The sequence below is a fragment of the Agelaius phoeniceus genome, chromosome 4 (genome assembly GCF_051311805.1).
Source record: "Agelaius phoeniceus isolate bAgePho1 chromosome 4, bAgePho1.hap1, whole genome shotgun sequence".
Taxonomy (NCBI): domain Eukaryota; kingdom Metazoa; phylum Chordata; class Aves; order Passeriformes; family Icteridae; genus Agelaius; species Agelaius phoeniceus.
In genome coordinates, this window is record NC_135268.1 from 9,444,293 (window position 1) to 9,462,020 (window position 17,728).

Consider the following 17,728-nt stretch of genomic DNA (forward strand, 5'->3'; position numbering starts at 1 on the left):
AAATGTGTCTGTAAGCATCATTTTGTTTGCAGACCTAAATTATGTGTATTTGTGTGTGTGTATCTCTACATCATCAAATACATGTAAATTTATATTTAAAACATCAGCATGCATGTACACAGACAGCTCACTGGCCAACCACAACAGAAGCAAAATTACATTAAAGTGCACTTTCTCCAACTAGAGCCTTTTGAGACGTGCAGATAAGACACCAAAATGTCAGCTTTGGTTCACAATTACATCACTGCTACACAGATCACCTTCAGCACTGCAGCTATTTTTAATGCTGACAAAAAACACAGAACACATGATCCTTTTTCAACATTTTTTCAAGTGCATGTTGGAAGTTTTCCACAACAACTTCTCCAACCAGAATACAAAATAGCTGTGTTCACGCAGAGGCTCTGGAGGCAATTAGCAAGGCTTTTATCTAACAGTGCATTTTCTACTGATTTTCTAAACTTTCCCCCTGCTGCACACCTTGCTTTAAAAATACTTAAAAGTGCAAAAGTTGAGTCTCAGGTCTGTCCTTCATGGCTACATTTTGACAGCAAAGCAATGTATTGTTGTTTACTGGCTAAGATGAGCTTTGCATTGTCACATGAAATGAGAGTTTTACCTGAATTCAGTCTTGTTCTGAACAGTCTGAGGGGATTTTTGTGATAAACCAGCTGAAAACTGTTTAGCACTACAAAAGCATACTTTTCATGATAATATATTGTTTCCAGTGAAGTCGTCTCATTTGAGGTGCATATATGATAGGATAGTTTTTCAATTGAAGAATATAATCTTAGGATATGAAAACAACAAATATATATTAGTTCAAAAGGCCAAAGGTGCATGAAATTTTAATTCCAATTTTAAAAGGAAAGAAACTGAGTAGTCTAAATAAACTAGACCACAGTTTAGAAGGTGGTGACTGCTCAGGCCTAAAAGTATGAAGAGTTCAGCCTTTAAACTCTGCTGACATTCTTGATCAGAAGTCTGTGTGGGTGGCAGTTTTGGGGTTTCTTTAATCAACAATAGCAGGCAAACATTTTAACATAGAGACTCTTTCTTACTCCTAGAGAACCAAAGCTCCTGTAAGCACACACAAAGAATGGTGTGAGCCCCAGCTTGTCATTTGGACTGATAGTCCCTTAGCTTCTCTCATTGCTAAAATCACTTGATTTCAGTGTTTTATTTCCCCATCTGCTCTAGAAGTGGCATACCAACAGCTAACCTCAGGAAGATCTGCCCATTTTCTGCAAACACAGATAGTAAAGAACCATATTTAAGTGCCCATAAATGCCAGTTATTCTCATAGCAGTTAGGAATATTTTGCTGCAGATGACAAGAGCACTCATTCAAATTCAAAACAAGCCACCAAAGGTTACATTCTTATTTTCAGCATCTGTTAATAAGGGTTTTCTGTGCATCATATTTTTGTGATTTACCATTATTTTATAGTTTTCTGTATTCTCCTAGACATTGTTCAGCTGTTAACACAAGAAGTATCACTTGAGTTAAATGCTCTGGAAATGCTCACAATTAAAGAGGAGATTCTAAAAATATGTCCCAAACTTGTGGACAGATCACCTTGAATAAGCACTGACAACCACAAAAAGCATCCTGTTGCACAAAAAGGACCTTGCCACCAATATTGGATGCCGAGACCTTTCTAAACAGTAGAAAAAGTACAACACAAGCAGTGCAAAGACAAGAATCAAAAGCTGTGCATGGGCAGCACTTTCCAGAACAGGTCTCGTGCTTTAGGCATTTTTGCTGACCATATCTCATCAGATCTGGCAGCCATTCAGAGAGAGCTTCTTTTATTAAGAGATGAAGAAAGATCATCACACTAAAGAAGTGAATTGCCTTGACTTTTAGTGTGCCTCACATGCTTTGCTATTGAACACCTTTTACCTGGGCATGCATTGCAGGAGGGAAAAAAATACCACAAAACCACCAAACCTGTATCAAAGGTAGCTTTACATTTCTGGCAGGCATCACTTTCCTAATCTGCCTCACTTTCCTGTTCTTAGAAATCAGAGTCCAAAGTTCAATTGAATATCTTGGAAGGCACATTGGGTATGTGTGAGGTAGCTAATCCTTCTGCCTGCAGCTGAATGCAATGTGTACCACCGCCATTTTTCTAACCTGTGTGTATTGTGCCTAGGCACTTCAATGTTAGATTTCTGTGTATTTAGCAATGAACAAAGTTAAACCCCTCTCTTACACCCAATTTTTTTAGCAGAGAGACAGAAACATTCAAAGTGTCAGTTCAGGCTTGAACCAGTTCATATTTAAATCATTTTATTGTTCCGCAGCATGACTTCCTCTACTTGGTCTCACAATCACAACTCCTGTCAAGGATGGCAAATTTAAATGATTCTTCTTGAGAGTAAAGCTTTCAGATATTAAACCCTTGACTGAATTTTCCTAGGAGAGATTGAATCACTTGGAGATTTCATCATCTGGGGAAGGGCTTGGGGGAAGCGCTGCGCTGCTGTCCAGGGCAGGCGGACTCGTTCTGACCCTTCTTTGGGGGTCAGGGAAAGGGGGGGTGAAGGCTCGGGACTCTGATGCCGTTGGGGGCAGCCCAAGGTGCCCAGGAGAGGGAGCCCCACGGCGGTGCAGGAGCAGGTGGGGGGCGGGCGAGGGGCGGGGGTCACGCTGGGTGCCGTCCCCCAGAGGGACCCAAAGCTGCCACCAAATGCACAGGGAAATTGCATTCCAATGTCTTGGAACAGAGGCTCATCGGGAGTTTTCTCAGCTATCCAAGCACAGAGCCCTGGAGCCAAGGCAGCCTGAGCTGCTGCGTGCTTGCTGTGAGCCTTGAGGTGAGCGCGCATCATTGCAGGCTCGGGATCGATTGAAATGCGCTAAGGAAACCAGCTCTGGGGAGGGAGGGAGGGAGGGAAATGCTCTTTTAACATGTGCCAATGCTTCTGTCAAACTCATCAGGGCAGGACAGCGTTCAGACTGAAAGTGTAAGAAGATGTGGAGTGAGACAGAGAATCTGACAGGAGCACTGGACTCACAAGTGCACGGATTTTGCTTTTGGCTTGGATTGAAACTCAGAAGTTGTAAGGAATTTGGGAAGGAGAAGGGACATTTCAGAAGGAGAAGAAGAAAAAGAAGTTGTTGTTGTTGTTACAGCCCTGGCAAAATCTTTGGTTCTAGCTAATAAAGGAAGTTAGTTGAAATAAAAAAAAGAAAAAAACATGGGTTTTTTTCCTTCACTGTTGTATTCGTTGGTGGTAGATGGTGTGTTGTTTTATTTCTTGGTCTTATTAACTCTGTGTAAATAGTTTTTTGAGTGAAGCTCACTTTCTGGACGGGTTGGTTTGTATTTGAGGTAGGATTAATTTCAAGAGGTTTCTTTCCTAGACTTCTGATAGGTATTCCTGGGATTTTGGTTTTGTTTACTGCATGTATCAACAGAGAGATTTGGTAGGGCCAGCTGGGCTGCTGGAGTTTTGGGTGTTAATTTATTAGATGGCTTTTGTTAAACACAGATTAATTATGTAAGTTAACAGCAAATTACCCAATTTATCTAGGTATGCTACCTAAACACAATGCTTTAATGTCTTACCATTTTTCTGTTGTTCTGCTCCAAGCAGTTGTGTCAAAAAAGAAAGCGCTGTTATTTTTCTGAAGAGCTTTCTTCTATAACAAGGCCTTTACTCCCTTTGAATTTGAGTCAGAGGAGCCAAACAGCTGCAGCCACTCTGAGGGCTTTTATATTTGGTGGGATTAGCCCTCTCCCTTTTCTCAGGCATCATGGGAATGGGAGGCGGGCACCATCAGGGGTATATTAACCCCAGCCTTTGCTGAGGGGTTTCATTCCCTCTCTGGGATGTGCTGGGGTGAGAGCTCTCCTGTCATTTCAGTGAAGAGCCTCTTTCAGCTTATCTCAGCTTGCTTTCAGCAGGTGTTTCTGGGCATCTAAAGCAATAGAGGCTTGGAAGATCCTGTGAAGAAAATGGCATGGAATACAGGGAGTATTTAAGGTGACGATTTCAGATTTGGTGTTTAGGGGTGATAAAGTGCATTTGCAATTTCTGGTTTTGTTCTTATTTCGTGTTTTTATTGTTTTTAGGAGGTGTACAGCTTCCAGAGATCCCAGGTTGTGTCAAGCACAGCACTTCTTTCAGCAGATTGATCATGTCACAGGAGGCATCTGCCCAGTGTCAAAAATGATGTTTGAGATTGAGGCTTCAGGTGAGTTGAGGGTTGTGACTGGGAGAGGGAGGGTGAGCAGGTATCCAGTTAGGAGTTATTGGGGGGCAGGGGGGTTTGCAGGCAGCAGGGTGAGAAAGGGTGTTTATTTGAGGGCCCCCCCACGCAGGGCTTTTCAGAAGCATAGCAGAGGCATTCCCATGTCTTCCTCACACAAGGTCATCCAGTGCACTCACAGGAATGCCATTTAACTGTGCTTTTCTCTAACCCAGGTGCCACTAATAATAAAGGCCACAGCCTTGGAATCAGGATGAAGGTGGAGCCTGAAGGAGCCAGGCACACTCAGGAGAGGGCAAGTAGCTGACTTGCTGGGATTTGGCCCACATAACTCTGAACTCATACGTTGGTTTTGGTTTTCTTTATTGTAGCTGACCGAGAGGCTAACAGGCAATCACGGGGCCCTCCGAGGCAGACTCATTTCAGGTGCAACGTGGATTCACATCGCCGATCATCCAAAAGATAAGTCTGGGTCACGGCCTGGAGAAGGGAGAGCAGCGGGTTGGGAGTTCCTGGGACAGATTGAAAAATTAGCAGAGGGAAAAGCAATCTTGTCCTAGGGGCCTCTTAGGACAGCTAAAGGGAGAGACTCCACATTTGATGTCAGCGTGCAGGTGGGCAGGGCAGAGCAGTTCCGGTCCACGTCGTGTTGTCGGGTGTACCGTGTTACCTACTGTGTCTTTGGGGTCCCTTTTGCCTTTTCCCCTCGAGGCCCTCACCACAAGCATCATGTGTCGTGTTTAACGTCCCCCCGTTGGTCACGTTCTGTGTCACGGGTGTCTGCACATGTTTGTGCCGGAGCTGCTCTGCCCTGCCGCAGAGGCTGCTGCAACAGGACAAGGCTCAGGGACACGCAGTTTGTGGGGTGTGGCCGGACTCTAGATGATATTCCTAGATAGACAGAAGATGTTTGGAGCTGTGAAGATATCCTGCAGCCCTTTGACGTTTGTCCTCGCTTTCTTTCAGACGCAGAAGGATAAAATCCAGGGCAAAATCCATCCACCCATCCCGAGTGAGGAGGTTCCCCCGAGCAGGTCAGTCACCGTTTGTCTCTGCAGGGAGAGTGTCAAGTGTGACTCTGTTACAGCTCTGTTCTTTTTCTTTTTAGGAAGTAAAGCTGGACATCAGCAGTCAAGGTGAGGTGGGCAAGGTGAGCATTGAGTAGTGTACAGGAGCAGTTGTTATTGCTCCAGTCTCACTTTGTGGTGCAGCTCTAAGCATCCGTTCCTGTTTCTGCGCTTCAGGCAATCCACTCGGAGTAGGCCAAGCCCCAGTCACCAACCGGCCGACGCGCTGGGTTTGCCGCTCTCCCGAGCCCTAGGGAAGAATCCCGGGACTCGGCGATGAAGCCTCTGCCTTTTCTGTTTAAAGGTGTCACCAGGGCAGCCTTCAGCAATGGCCGAGGAGTTGCGGTGAGTCAGGGAGGTAGGGAGGAGGAGCGAGGCTCCGCTCAGGTTTCAGCAGCGCCACATCCCCTCGTCTCCTCTTAGCCCAGGCATGCCCCACGACGATGGCGTCAGCCTCCGAGTGCGGCTGAAGCGTGCGGCCCCAGGAGCCGGGCATTCTTGGGAAAAGAGTGAGTGGCAGAATTGTTGGGTTTTGGCCAATGTGCTGCTGAGGTTATGCATTGATATTTTGTTTTCTTTATTGGAGCAGACGAAGAAACAACAGGAAGTTGTTGAACAACAGTGCCAGCAGGACCTTCCCAGCTGTCGAGGCAGCCTTCCCTTGCACCTGACACAGACCGGCATCCCCAGATGTCTGAGAGATAAGTAGAGGGCCACGACCCAGAGAGGGGATGAAACCAGGGCGCAGGGCAGGGACCCACCGGGAGGGGTTTTTGAGTCCGCTTTGGAGACGGGGGTGTCCACGAAGCGGCCCCTTAGGCCTGGGGGGGAAATAAAAGCAAAGTCTCACTTTTGATCCCAGTGCTGAGGTGCGCAGGGCAGAGCAGTCCTGGTGTGTATTGTGTCATTTGTCTATTGTGTGTTCTGTGTGGTTGGATGTGTCATGTCTTTTACCTTAGGCCTTTGAGGAGCCTAGCAGAAACCCTGGCATCATTGTTAGCATCTGTAATCTCTGCATTCCTTGGCCTGGTACCCAGGCCATTGACCTTTTGACTCGGGAGCTCCGACAGGCATCAGAACTGCATCTCTCTTTGGAAGCATCCAGTCAGGTGGCTTGTCAGGTCTTGTTCTGAGCTGCACGGACAGCCGTGCTCCTCAGTGCTCCGTTATGACGGATTAGGCTTTGTAAGAATGCGAGGTTAGGGAGAGGATTCTGACCGTAGGATTCCTGGGTGTCCATCTTTGCAGTTCTTGGAATAAATCTTTCAGCCAGCATCTTCCTCCAGGGTTCTCTGAGCCTCATCAGTTTGCCATCAGTCTCACCTCGGTCATCTCCTTTTGCATTCTCTGAGTCCTTGCAGCCACTTTCCTTGCCAGGAGATTTCTGTTCCTGTTGTGTCCCCCCCTGTCTGTCACGTCCTGTCCCGTGTCACGGGTGTCAGCACACACATTTGTGCCGGAGCTGCTCTGCCCTGCCGCATAGCCTGGTGCAGTAGGAGAAGTCCCTGGGAGTTTGTAATGTGGGGTGTAGTGGGACTCTAGATGGGATTTGTAGATGGACACAAGACGTCTGGAGCTCCTAAGTTATCCTGCAACAGTTTGAGTTTTGTCCTAACTTTTTTTTCAGATTCAGATGGATTAAATGTGTGCCAGAGGGCCCCATCCCGAGTGAGGGGTTTCCCCCGTGTTGGTGAGGCCCCGTTTGTCTCTGCAGCAGAAGTGTAAATGGTGACTCTGTTACAGCACTGTTCTTTGTCTTTCTTTTTAGGAAGTAAATGTGGATACCAGCAGTCAAGGTGAGCAGTGGAGAGCAGTAGTTGTTATTGCTCAGGTCTCAATTTCTGGTGCAGCTCTAAGCTTCCATTCTCATTTGTGTACTTTAGGCAATCCACTCAGAGTATGCCAAGCCCCCGTCACCAGCCAGCCGATGCTCTGGGTTTCCTGCAAATGTGAAGCCTGTGGATGCATTACAGGACTTGGTGATGAAGCCCTAAACTTTTCTATTTAAAGGTGCCATCCGGGTGGCCTTCGGCAGCTGCCCAAGAGTTGTGGTGAGTCAGGGATGTAGGGGGGAGGAGCGAGGGTCCACTCAGGTTTCAGCCGTGCCAAATCACCTCATCTCCTCTTAACCCAGGCGTCCCCTGTGGCGACGGCCTCGGTCTCTGAGTGTGCCCGAAGCGTGCGGCCCAAGCAGCTGAGCGTTCTTAGGAGCACGGTGAGTAGCAGACTTGTGGGGTTTTGGCCAATGTGGTGCCACGATCAGGCATTGATGTTTGGTTTTCTTTAATACAGCTGTCTAAGAGACACCAGCCCGGTGCCAGCAGGACCTTCCCGGCTGACGAGGTGGCCTTTCTTTGCACCTGAGACCGGCATCCCCAGATGTCTGAGAGAGAAGTAGAGGGCTACGACCCCCAGGGGGGATGAAAGCAGGGTGCTGGTTTGGGAAATACTGCGACGGGTTTTTGAGTCCCCTTTGGAGGTGGGGGGGTGTCCATGAAGTGGCCCCTTAGGCCCCATAAAAGCAAAATCTCACTTTTGATCACAGTGCTGAGGTGCGCTGGGCAGAGCGGTCCCGGTGTGTATTGTGTCCCTTGTCTATTGTGCATTATGTGTTGTTTGGGTATCTCATGTCTCTTACCTTAGCCTTTTCAGGGTCCTGTCAGAAACCTTGGCATTGTTCTTATCGTCTGTGATCTCTGCATTTCTTGGCCTGGCACCCATTACAACCTTTGCCTGGGGAGCTCAGACATGTATCAGAATTGCATCTCTCTTTGGAAGCATCCAGTCAGATGTCTTTTCAGGTCTTGTTCTGAGCTGTATGGACAGCTATGCCCTGCCAGGATCCATTATGGCAGATTAGGACTTGTAAGAATGTGAGGACCGGTGGAGGCTTCTGACCGGTCTGATTCTCGGGCATCCATCTTTGCAGTTCTTGGAATAAATCATTCAGTTAGCATCTTCTTCCATCAGTGTTTTCTGAGCCACATCAGCTTGCCATCAGTCTCACCTTGGTCATCTCATTTGGCATGCTCTCGTTGCTCGCAGTAATCCTTTTTGCCAAGAGATTTCTGTCTGTGTTGTGTGCCCATTGTTTGTTGTGTCCTGTCTGTCCTGTGTCACGGGTGTCTGCACATATTTGTGCCGGAGCTGCTCTGCCCTGCTGCATAGCCTTTTGTAATAGGACAAGCCCTGGGGAGTTGAAATTTTTCATGTGGGGTGTACTTGGACTCTAGATGCTGTTCCTAGATTGATATAAGGTGTTTGCAGCTTTTGAGTCATCCTGCAGGTGTTTGACATATGTTCTAACTCTCTTGCAGGTGCAGATGCATTGCATCCATGGCAGAGCACCCCATCCCGGGTGAGGGGGTTCCCCATAGCGGGTCAGTCACCATTTGTCTGTGCAGGGGATGTGTCAAGTGTGACCCTGTTACAGCGCTGTTCTTTGTCTTTATTTTTAGCAAGTATAGCAGGATCTCAGCAGTCAAGTTCAAGAGGGTAAGGTGAGCAGTAGCCTTTCTTGTTGCTGAGGTCTCAATTCCTGGGGCAAGTCTAAGTCTCCATTCTCATTTTTGTGCCTTAGGCCATCTGCTCGGAGCATGCCAAGCTCCCATCCCCAACGGGCCGACGGACCGGGTTTGCCGCTCTCGCGAGCCCCGCGTTCCGGGCAGCCGTCAGGAACCGCCGAGGAGTTGTGGTGAGTCAGGGAAGTAGGGAGGAGGAGTGAGTGTCCACTCAGGTTTCAGCAATGCCACGTCACCTCCTGTCCACTTAACCCAGGCGCACCCCACGACGATGGCATCGGCCTCCGAGCGCGGCCGGAGCGTGCGACCCGAAGAGCCGGGCCTTCTTAGGAGAAGGGTGAGTAGCAGACTTGTGGGGTTTTGGCCAATGTGGTGCCACGATCAGGCATTGATGTTTGGTTTCCTTTGATATAGCTGTCTAAGAGACAACGGCCCGGTGCCAGCAGTACCTTCCCAGCTGACGAGGTGGCCTTCCTTCGCACCTGACATGGACTGGGATTTCCATATGTCCAAGAGATAAGTCAAGGGCTACGACCCACAGAGGGGATGAAAGCAGGGTGCTGGGTTGGGGCTCCTGGGGGGGAGGGGGTTGAGTTGTCTCTGGAGATGAGGGTAGCCAAGATGTGGCCCCTTAGGCCACGTAAAAGGAAAGTCTCACTTTTGATCACAGTGCTGAGGTGCGCAGGGCAGAGCAGTCCCGGTGTGTATCGTGTCCCTTGTCTTTTGTGTATTATGTGATGTTTGGGTATCTCATGTCTCTTATCTTAGCCCTGTGAAGGGCCTGTCAGAAACCTTGGCGCCATTCTTAGAATCTGTGATCTCAGTGTTCCTCAGCCTGGTGCCCAGGCCATGGAACCTTTGACTCGGGAGCTCCGACAGGCATCAGAACTGCATCTCTCTTTGGAAGCATCCAGTCAGGTGGCTTTTCAGGTCTTGTTCTGAGCTGCACGGACAGCCGTGCTCCGCAATGCTCCATTTCAACGGATTAGGCTTTGTAAGAATGCGAGGTTAGGGTGAGGATTCTGACCGTAGGATTCCTGGGTATCCATCTTTGCAGTTCTTGGAATAAATCATTCAGCCAGCATCTTCCTCCAGGGTTCTCTGAGCCTCATCAGTTTGCTATCTGTCTCATCTTGGTCATCTCCTTTTGCGTTCTCTGAGTCCTTGCAGCCACTTTCCTTGCCAGGAGCTTTCTGTTCCTGTTGTGTCCCCCCTGTCTGTCACGTCCTGTCCCGTGTCACGGGTGTCAGCACACACATTTGTGCCGGAGCTGCTCTGCCCTGCCACATAGCCTGGTGCAGTAGGAGAAGTCCCTGGGAGTTTGTAATGTGGGGTGTAGTGGGACTCTAGATGGGATTTGTAGATGGACACAAGACGTCTGGAGCTCCTAAGTTATCCTGCAACAGTTTGAGTTTTGTCCTAACTTTTTTTTCAGATTCAGATGGATTAAATGTGTGCCAGAGGGCCCCATCCCGGGTGAGGGGTTTCCCCCGTGCAGGTGAGGCACCGTTTGTCTCTGCAGCAGAAGTGTGTATGGTGACTCTGTTACAGCACTGTTCTTTGTCTTTCTTTTTAGGAAGCAGATGTGGATACCAGCTGTCAAGGTGAGCAGTGGAGAGCAGTAGTTGTTATTGCTCAGGTCTCAATTTCTGGTGCAGCTCTAAGCTTCCGTTCTCGTTTGTGCACTTTAGGCAATCCACTCGGAGTATGCCAAGCCCCCGTCACCAGCCAGCCGATGCACCGGGTTTCCTGCAAATGTGAGCCCTGTGGATGCATTACAGGACTTGGTGATGAAACCCTGAACTTTTCTATTTAAAGGTGCCATCCAGGTGGTCTCCGGCAGCTGCCCAGGAGTTGTGGTGAGTCAGGGATGTAGGGGGGAGGAGCGAGGGTCCACTCAGGTTTCAGCCGTGCCAAATCACCTCATCTCCTCTTAACCCAGGCGTCCACTGTGATGACGGCCTCGGTCTCTGAGCGTGCCCGAAGCGTGCGGCCCGAGCAGCTGAGCGTTCTTAAGAGAAGGGTGAGTAGCAGACTTGTGGGGTTTTGGCCAATGTGGTGCCACGATCAGGCATTGATGTTTGGTTTTCTTTAATACAGCTGTCTAAGAGACACCAGCCTGGTGCCAGCAGGACCTTCCCAGCTGACGAGGTGGCCTTTCTTTGCACCTGAGACCGGCATCCCCAGATGTCTGAGAGAGAAGTAGAGGGCCACGACCCCCAGGGGGGATGAAAGCAGGGTGCTGGTTTGGGAATTACTGGGAGGGGGGGATTTGAGTCCGCTTTGGAGGTGAGGAGTGTCCATGAAGTGGCCCCTTAGGCCCCATAAAAGCAAAATCTCACTTTTGATCCCAGTGCTGAGGTGAGCGGGGCAGAGCAGTCCCAGTGTGTATTGTGTCACTTGTCTTTTGTGTATTATGTGTTGTTGGATATCTCATGTCTTTTATCATAGCCCTTTGAGGGGCCTGTCAGAAACCTTGGCACCAGTCTTAGTATCTGTACTCTCAGCGTTCCTTGCCCTGGCACCGATGCCATGGAACTTTTAACTCGGCAGCTCAGACAGGTATCAGAATGGCAACTCTTTTTCGAAGCATCCAGTCAGATGTCTTTTCAGGTCTTGTTCTGAGCTGTATGGACAGCTGCACCCTGCAAGGTTCTGTTATGATGGATTAGGACTTGTAAGAATGTGGGGACAGGTAGAGGCTTCTGACCGTAGGATTCTCGGGCATCCATCTTTGCAGTTCTTGGAATAAATCATTCAGTTAGCATCTTGTTCCTCCAGGGTTCTCTGAACTTCATCAGCCCGCCATCAGTTTCACCTCGGTCCTCTAATTTTGCATCCTCTTGGTGCTCGCTGTCATTTTCCTTACCCAGAGATTTCTGTTCCTGTTGTGTCCCCGTTGTTTGTCCTGTCCTGTGTCACGGGTGTCTGCACACATTTGTGCTGGAGCTGCTCTGCCTTGCTGCATAGCCTGGTGCAATAGGAGAAGTCCCGGGGACTTGATGTTTGTAATGTGGGGTGTCGTTGGACTCTAGGTGGGATTTGTAGATGGGCACAAGATGTCTGGAGCTCTTAAGTTATCCTGCAGCTCTTTGATTTTTGTCCTTTCTTTCAGGTGCAGAAGGATGAAATCCAGGGCAGAGCCCCCCATCCCGGGTGAGGGGATTCCCCCGAGCAGGTCAGTCACTGTTTGTCTCTGTAGAGAGAGCATAAATGATGGCTCTCTTTTTAGGAAGTCAAGGCCGAGTGGGCGAGGTGAGCATTGAGTAGTGTACAGAAGCAGTTGTTTTTGCTGATGTCTCAGTTTCTGGTGCAGCTCTTAGCATCTCCACTTTTTATTTTAGGTGGTCCACTTGCCGTCTATCCTGGCCGGGCATGCCCATTCCAGCTGTGTGCAGCTTAAGGTATCAGTGTGGCATCCTTGTCAGATTTGGGAGGTTGTGTTTTCACAGTGTCTCAGCATGCTTTTCTGCTTTGTTTCTTTGCAGGTGCTGTCGCTGCCCTAGGCATGCCAAGGAACAGAGGAGGGCAGGTGAGTCAGTGTTTAGGCAGGCTGACTCACAGGTGAGTGTTACACAGCAGCATGCTAAGTGTGTACCTATTCTTTTTGCAGGTATCTTCTGGGCACCCTCTGGAGTCAAATCAAGATTTGAGGTGGGCCGGGGCAGGGGTGCGGAGGAGCCCTGGGGATTACTGTTTTTGACGGCAATAGTCACCTTTTCTGTTTTGTCTTAGGTACCCTGAGGAGCCTCGTAGCCAAAGGTTGGAAACAACAGCACCGAGGCACACACGGAGCACATTTCACCATCCACGTCCGACCGAGGATGGATTTTGTCTGCTCCTTTTCCAAAAGATAAGTGTCGGGGCCAGCAGTTGGGAGAAGGGGAAAAACCTTTACTATCACAGAGGGCAATTTGATGTCAGCTTAGCGGAGAGGTCTGTAGTGGGACCAGCTCTCTGGAAGAAGAGGAAGAAGAGGGAGAGGATTTCTCCTCAGCCTGACCAGAGCCTTTGCCGGGCAGGGCAGTTCCGACCCATCTCAGGATTCTCGTGAACTTTGCGTCGTCCGCCTTCCTCGGCCCGACGTCATCACGGATCTTTCCCCTGAGGAGCTCGCCTTCACGTCCGGAGCTACAGCCACGGTCACCTGGCCGTCGGCTTCCTTCTCTAGGCTTGCTGAGCCTCTCGAGCATCCTCTTAACTGCTGTGGCACTAACTTCTTTTAACGAGTTACATTTCATCATCACATGCTATCGTCATAGGGCTTCCTCTCCTTTGGCATCATCAGCCTCTGGCACATCTTGCGCTAGGCATCTCGGGTGCCTAAGGGGACAGTGCCAGGCAGTTGCCACTTGTCTCTGTGTCTATGTTGTCCGTGTCTGTGTTGTCCGTGTGTGTGTCCGTTGTCTTCCACGTCATAGGCCTTTATTACGTCTCAATGCTTTATCGGCACTATTCTGTGCCATATAGGCTGTATTCTACTCACGTTCCTTTCTGGATATCCCTTATTCTGGCATCTTTACATTTTTACTCTTTGAGACAGGAATGTCTCAAACGGACAAGATGTTCTCATCCATCTTCCTTCTCACTACCAGCTTTGGTAGTGCCTTTTTTTCCATGCCATTTTCTTGGACTGCTAGAGGGAGTGTCTTGCACCCTCCTCATGTGACTGCAGTACTTCTATAGGTTCCATCTTCTCAAGGGTATAGGACTCAAGAATTCATCTTCCAGCGAGTTATCTCAAGTCCTGGCTTATATTGTGTGTACCTGTGCTGGCTTATACTGTATGTACCTACCCTCTATGTACACTTGCACTGTATGCATCGACTTAGATTGTTGTGTGTACTTATATTGTACCACTTATGGTTGGAGCTGCCCTGCCCGGGCACGTAGTCACAGTCAGGTAGAAGAGTTATAAAAACTTTACTGTTCATCTGTCTTTTATGGGATTTTGGGTAGAAAACTTATTGGTCCAGAGTGGAGACAAGTCCTAGCTGTCAGATAGCCACTCGTTGACCGCTTCCTGTCGTCTCACAGGTCCCCGAGGCTACCGATTTCCCCAGAACCTACCAACTGACGTCAAGGAGCGCAGCCAGAAGATGTGTGGCAGCACGTTCTTCAGCGTCTCGAGTAAGGGCCGCAGCGAGTGTGTAAGTGGGAAGAGCGTGTGAGCGTGTGTGAGAGCATGTGTCTGTGTCTGTCTGCGTCTGCTCATCTCTGCATGTGTCAGCGCATGCCGACTGGATTACTGGATTTAACCTTGTGTGTGTGACTTTTGCTTTTCAAGTTTTTCAACTCATTTTTAAATTTAGAATAAAAAATCCCCAGCTGGGTTTCCCCCCCGCCGGCTGTTTTTTTTTCCTCGGTCCCAGTCGGGCTGTGAGGCGACGCTCATCACCAGAGTTTGGGCGCGGACTGTCCAGGGACCGGGGTTTTTGTCAGGCAGGAAGATTTTTTTGAGGCTCCCGGGAACCACGTTCCCGAGGACCAATGATTGCTGGGGTGTAATTTAGCAGTTGTGATGAGAGGGATGGTGACTTCGTGTGTCATCTGAAGGGGGTGTTAATTGTAGATGAGTGTTGTTTTTTGTGTGCTTTTGTTGTTTTGGGTTTCCTATAACAATAAATCCACATGTAAAGAAAATAGAAAAAGGTTATCATCTTGTGTTAATATGTGTGTTGTATTGCTCTGTATTGCAGGGTGAGCACAGGGTGAACTCTCTCCTCCTTGCTGTGACACCTGGGCTGGCAGGGATGACACAGTGACCTCGGCCGGCCCATGCTGCCTGTGCCATCACCTGGCACTGACGTGTTTGATGAAAATCCTTTTGCTGGGATTTTTCTCCTGAGAAGCCTCAGAACAGAAATGGAACCAATAACGATCTGCTGGCTGTGGAGTGTGGGCTGGAGATGGTTTAGCAACAGGGGCATCTTGGATTAGTCTCCTGTGCAGTGTCTACTTGATGACCAATCATGGTCCAGCTGCGTCGGGGCTGTGAGCAGTCCCAGGTTTTTATTATTTTATTTTATTTTATTATTTTTATTATTCATTCCTTTCCAGCTTTCTGATGTCTCCTTGCTCTTTTAGTATAGTTCTACTATCTCATTTTCTTTTAATATAATAGAGATCATAAAATAATATTTCAGCCTTCTGAGAGGTGGAGTCAAGATTCTCGTCTCTTCCCTCGTCCTGGGGACCCTCAAACACCGCCACAATCAGCAGCCGAGCGGGTTTGTGCAGTCCTGAGTCGGCAGACACCGGGGGGCAGCCCTGACACGGCCGAGAGCGGGGAGACACTGTCTGTGCCCCGAGGGTACTGCGGGCACCTGGGCTGGGGGGAGACACTCTCTGTGTGTGCCCCGAGGGAACTGAGGGCACCTGGGCTGGGGGGAGACACTCTCTGTGCCCCGAGGGTGCTGAGGGCACCTGGGCTGGGCCCCTGTGCAGCACAAGAGACACCAGAGACAGCGGTAGATGATAAAGGGCCGACTCTTAGCAGGGGTTAATCCAAGGTTTTATTAGGAGTCCCAAAGGAGCTCCTGCACCTCAGGGGCCTCCTGCCAAGAGCCCCAGGGAGATGTGCCAAGGTTACATTTAAAGGGAGGTGGAAACCCAAAGTAGATAACATTTTACCAACCAATAAGTGACCCTAAGGGATGGATGCTGGGGCATAGACATACAGGACAGCGTATGGGGCAAGGCTCGGGGGGCTGACCCCTGGCCTCTGGCTAATCACTGGACGACTTGGACCGAAACTTCTGCATGGAGGGGATGGGAGGCTGAGTGATTGACAGAGAGCCAGGGTGGGGGTTTGGGGATGATCTCATCCTGGGAGAGGGATAACACAGGTAGAAGGAGGGGGGTACAGTTTGGGATAAACCATTTGGGAAAAATATGGGGATACAAAACAAAACTACTTCAAAGTATTATAAAGTATAAAAATGCACTACAGCAGGTTTGGGCAGCACCAAATGAAATGTAATAAAATAAATAAATATAATAAATAAAATATAAAATATAAATAAATAAATAATTTCTATTCTTTAAAAATAGAAAAATTAAAAATAAAAATTAAATAAAAGTAAAAAACCAAAATAATTTAAAATAAATGAAAAACAAAATAAAAACTGTAAAGTGCTGTAAAGTGCTGTAAGAGTTCCATAAAAGGTAGTGCCGTAATGCAAGACCCTCAAACATCACCACAATCACCAGCTTGAGTTGGTCTGGGCAGCACTAAATAAAAAAAAAATAAAAACCTTTAAAAACAGAAAAATTAAAAATAAAAAATAAAAAAAAATAAAATTAGAAAAATAAAATAAAAGCTTTAAAAATAGAAAAATTAAAAATAAAATTAAAAAATTAAATAAAAACTTTAAAAATAGAAAAATAAAAAATAAAAAATAAAAAATAAGAAAAATAAAATAAAAGCTTTAAAAATAGAAAAATAAAAATTATAAAATTAATGCTTTAAAAATAGGGAAATTAAAAATAAAAAATAAAATTAAAAAATAAAATTAAAGCTCTAAAAATAAAAAATTAAAAATAAAAATGAAATAAAAAATAAAAATAAAAAAGTAAATGCTTTAAAAATAGAAAACTTTAAACTTAAAAAAATAAAAAATAAAAATCTTTAGAAATAGAAAAATTAAAAATAGTAAGTAAATTTAAAAAATAAAAAATAAAATAAAAAACGTTAAATATAGAAAAATTAAAAATAATAAGTAAATAAAAAATAAAATTAAAAAATAAAATAAAAATGCTTTAAAAATAGAAAAATTTAAAATAAAAATTAAATAAAAGTAAAAAAACAAAATTAATTTAAAATAAATGAAAAACAAAATAAAAACTGTCAAGTGCTGTAAGAGTTCCATAAAAGGTAGTGCCGTAATGCAAGACCCTCAAACACCACCACAATCACCAGCTTGAGTTGGTCTAGGCAGCACTAAATAAAAAAAAATAAAAACTTTAAAAATAGAAAAAAATATAAATTTAATCAAAAATAAAATAAAAAAATAAAATAAATTCCTTATAAATAGAAAAATTAAAAATAAAAATTAAATAAAAAATATGACTAGAAAAATAAAATGTGTTTTAAAAATTGAAAAATAAAAATAAAATTAAAAAATAAAATTAAAGCCCTAAAAGTAGAAAAATTTTTTAAAAATTAAATTAAAAACAAAATGCTTTAAAAATAGAAAAATTAAAAATTAAATAAAACATAAAATTTAAAAAATAAAATAAAAAGCTTTAGAAATAGAAAAATTAAAAATAATAAGTAAATAAAAAATAGAATTAGAAAAATAAAAGCTTGAAAAATTAAAAATAAACATTAAGTAAAAAAAAAATTTAAAAAAAAAACAAAAATAGATTAAAAACAAAATAAAAACCGTAAAGTGCGGTAAAGTACCATAAAAGTTCCATAAAGGGTAATGCCATAAAGCGCGACTGTCGCAAAAGGTGCCGTAAAGCGCGACTGTCGTAAAACTGCCGTAAAGCGCGACTGTCGCAAAAGGTGCCGTAAAGCGCGACTGTCGTAAAACTGCCGTAAAGAGCGACTGTCGCAAAAGGTGCCGTAAAGCGCGACTGTCGCAAAAGGTGTCGTAAAGCGCGACTGTCGCAAAACTGCCGTAAAGCGCGACTGTCGTAAAAGGTGCCGTAAAGCGCGACTGTCGCAAAACTGCCGTAAAGCGCGACTGTCGTAAAAGGTGCCGTAAAGCACGACTGTCGCAAAAGGTGCCGTAAAGCGCGACTGTCGCAAAAGGTGCCGTAAAGCGCGACTGTCGTAAAACTGCCGTAAAGAGCGACTGTCGCAAAAGGTGCCGTAAAGCACGACTGTCGCAAAAGGTATCGTAAAGCGCGACTGTCGTAAAAGGTGCCGTAAAGCGCGACTGTCGTAAAAGGTGCCGTAAAGCGCGACTG

The 17,728-nt window shown here is 46.4% G+C and overlaps 4 long non-coding RNA genes across 5 annotated transcripts in view; all 4 read left to right on the top strand.

Annotated features, from left to right (window-relative positions):
- LOC143693915 (uncharacterized) overlaps nucleotides 1-6,387 on the top strand; it is a 42,769-nt gene extending 36,382 nt beyond the window's left edge. Inside the window, exons 2-6 of the long non-coding RNA XR_013181924.1 lie at nucleotides 4,593-5,255; nucleotides 5,330-5,357; nucleotides 5,593-5,633; nucleotides 5,712-5,797; nucleotides 5,878-6,387. This is a non-coding gene — a long non-coding RNA (uncharacterized LOC143693915). The remainder of the gene's footprint in view (nucleotides 1-4,592; nucleotides 5,256-5,329; nucleotides 5,358-5,592; nucleotides 5,634-5,711; nucleotides 5,798-5,877) is intronic.
- On the top strand, nucleotides 3,847-4,516 carry LOC143693810 (uncharacterized). The gene is made up of 3 exons (XR_013181777.1): nucleotides 3,847-3,995; nucleotides 4,085-4,206; nucleotides 4,437-4,516. It is a non-coding gene; the product is annotated as an uncharacterized LOC143693810 (long non-coding RNA).
- A 1,243-nt stretch (nucleotides 6,388-7,630) lies between the features above and the next one.
- Nucleotides 7,631-8,776, top strand: LOC143693811 (uncharacterized). The gene is made up of 3 exons (XR_013181778.1): nucleotides 7,631-7,682; nucleotides 8,606-8,646; nucleotides 8,747-8,776. It is a non-coding gene; the product is annotated as an uncharacterized LOC143693811 (long non-coding RNA).
- Nucleotides 8,777-12,160: 3,384 nt separating this feature from the next.
- Nucleotides 12,161-14,963, top strand: LOC143693916 (uncharacterized). Of its 2 annotated transcripts, none has more exons than XR_013181925.1 (4): nucleotides 12,161-12,213; nucleotides 12,298-12,341; nucleotides 13,847-13,959; nucleotides 14,509-14,963. It is a non-coding gene; the product is annotated as an uncharacterized LOC143693916 (long non-coding RNA). The 2 variants fall into 2 exon arrangements; XR_013181926.1 differs by having other exon boundaries at nucleotides 12,168-12,213; nucleotides 13,847-13,939.
- Nucleotides 14,964-17,728: the final 2,765 nt, after the last annotated feature.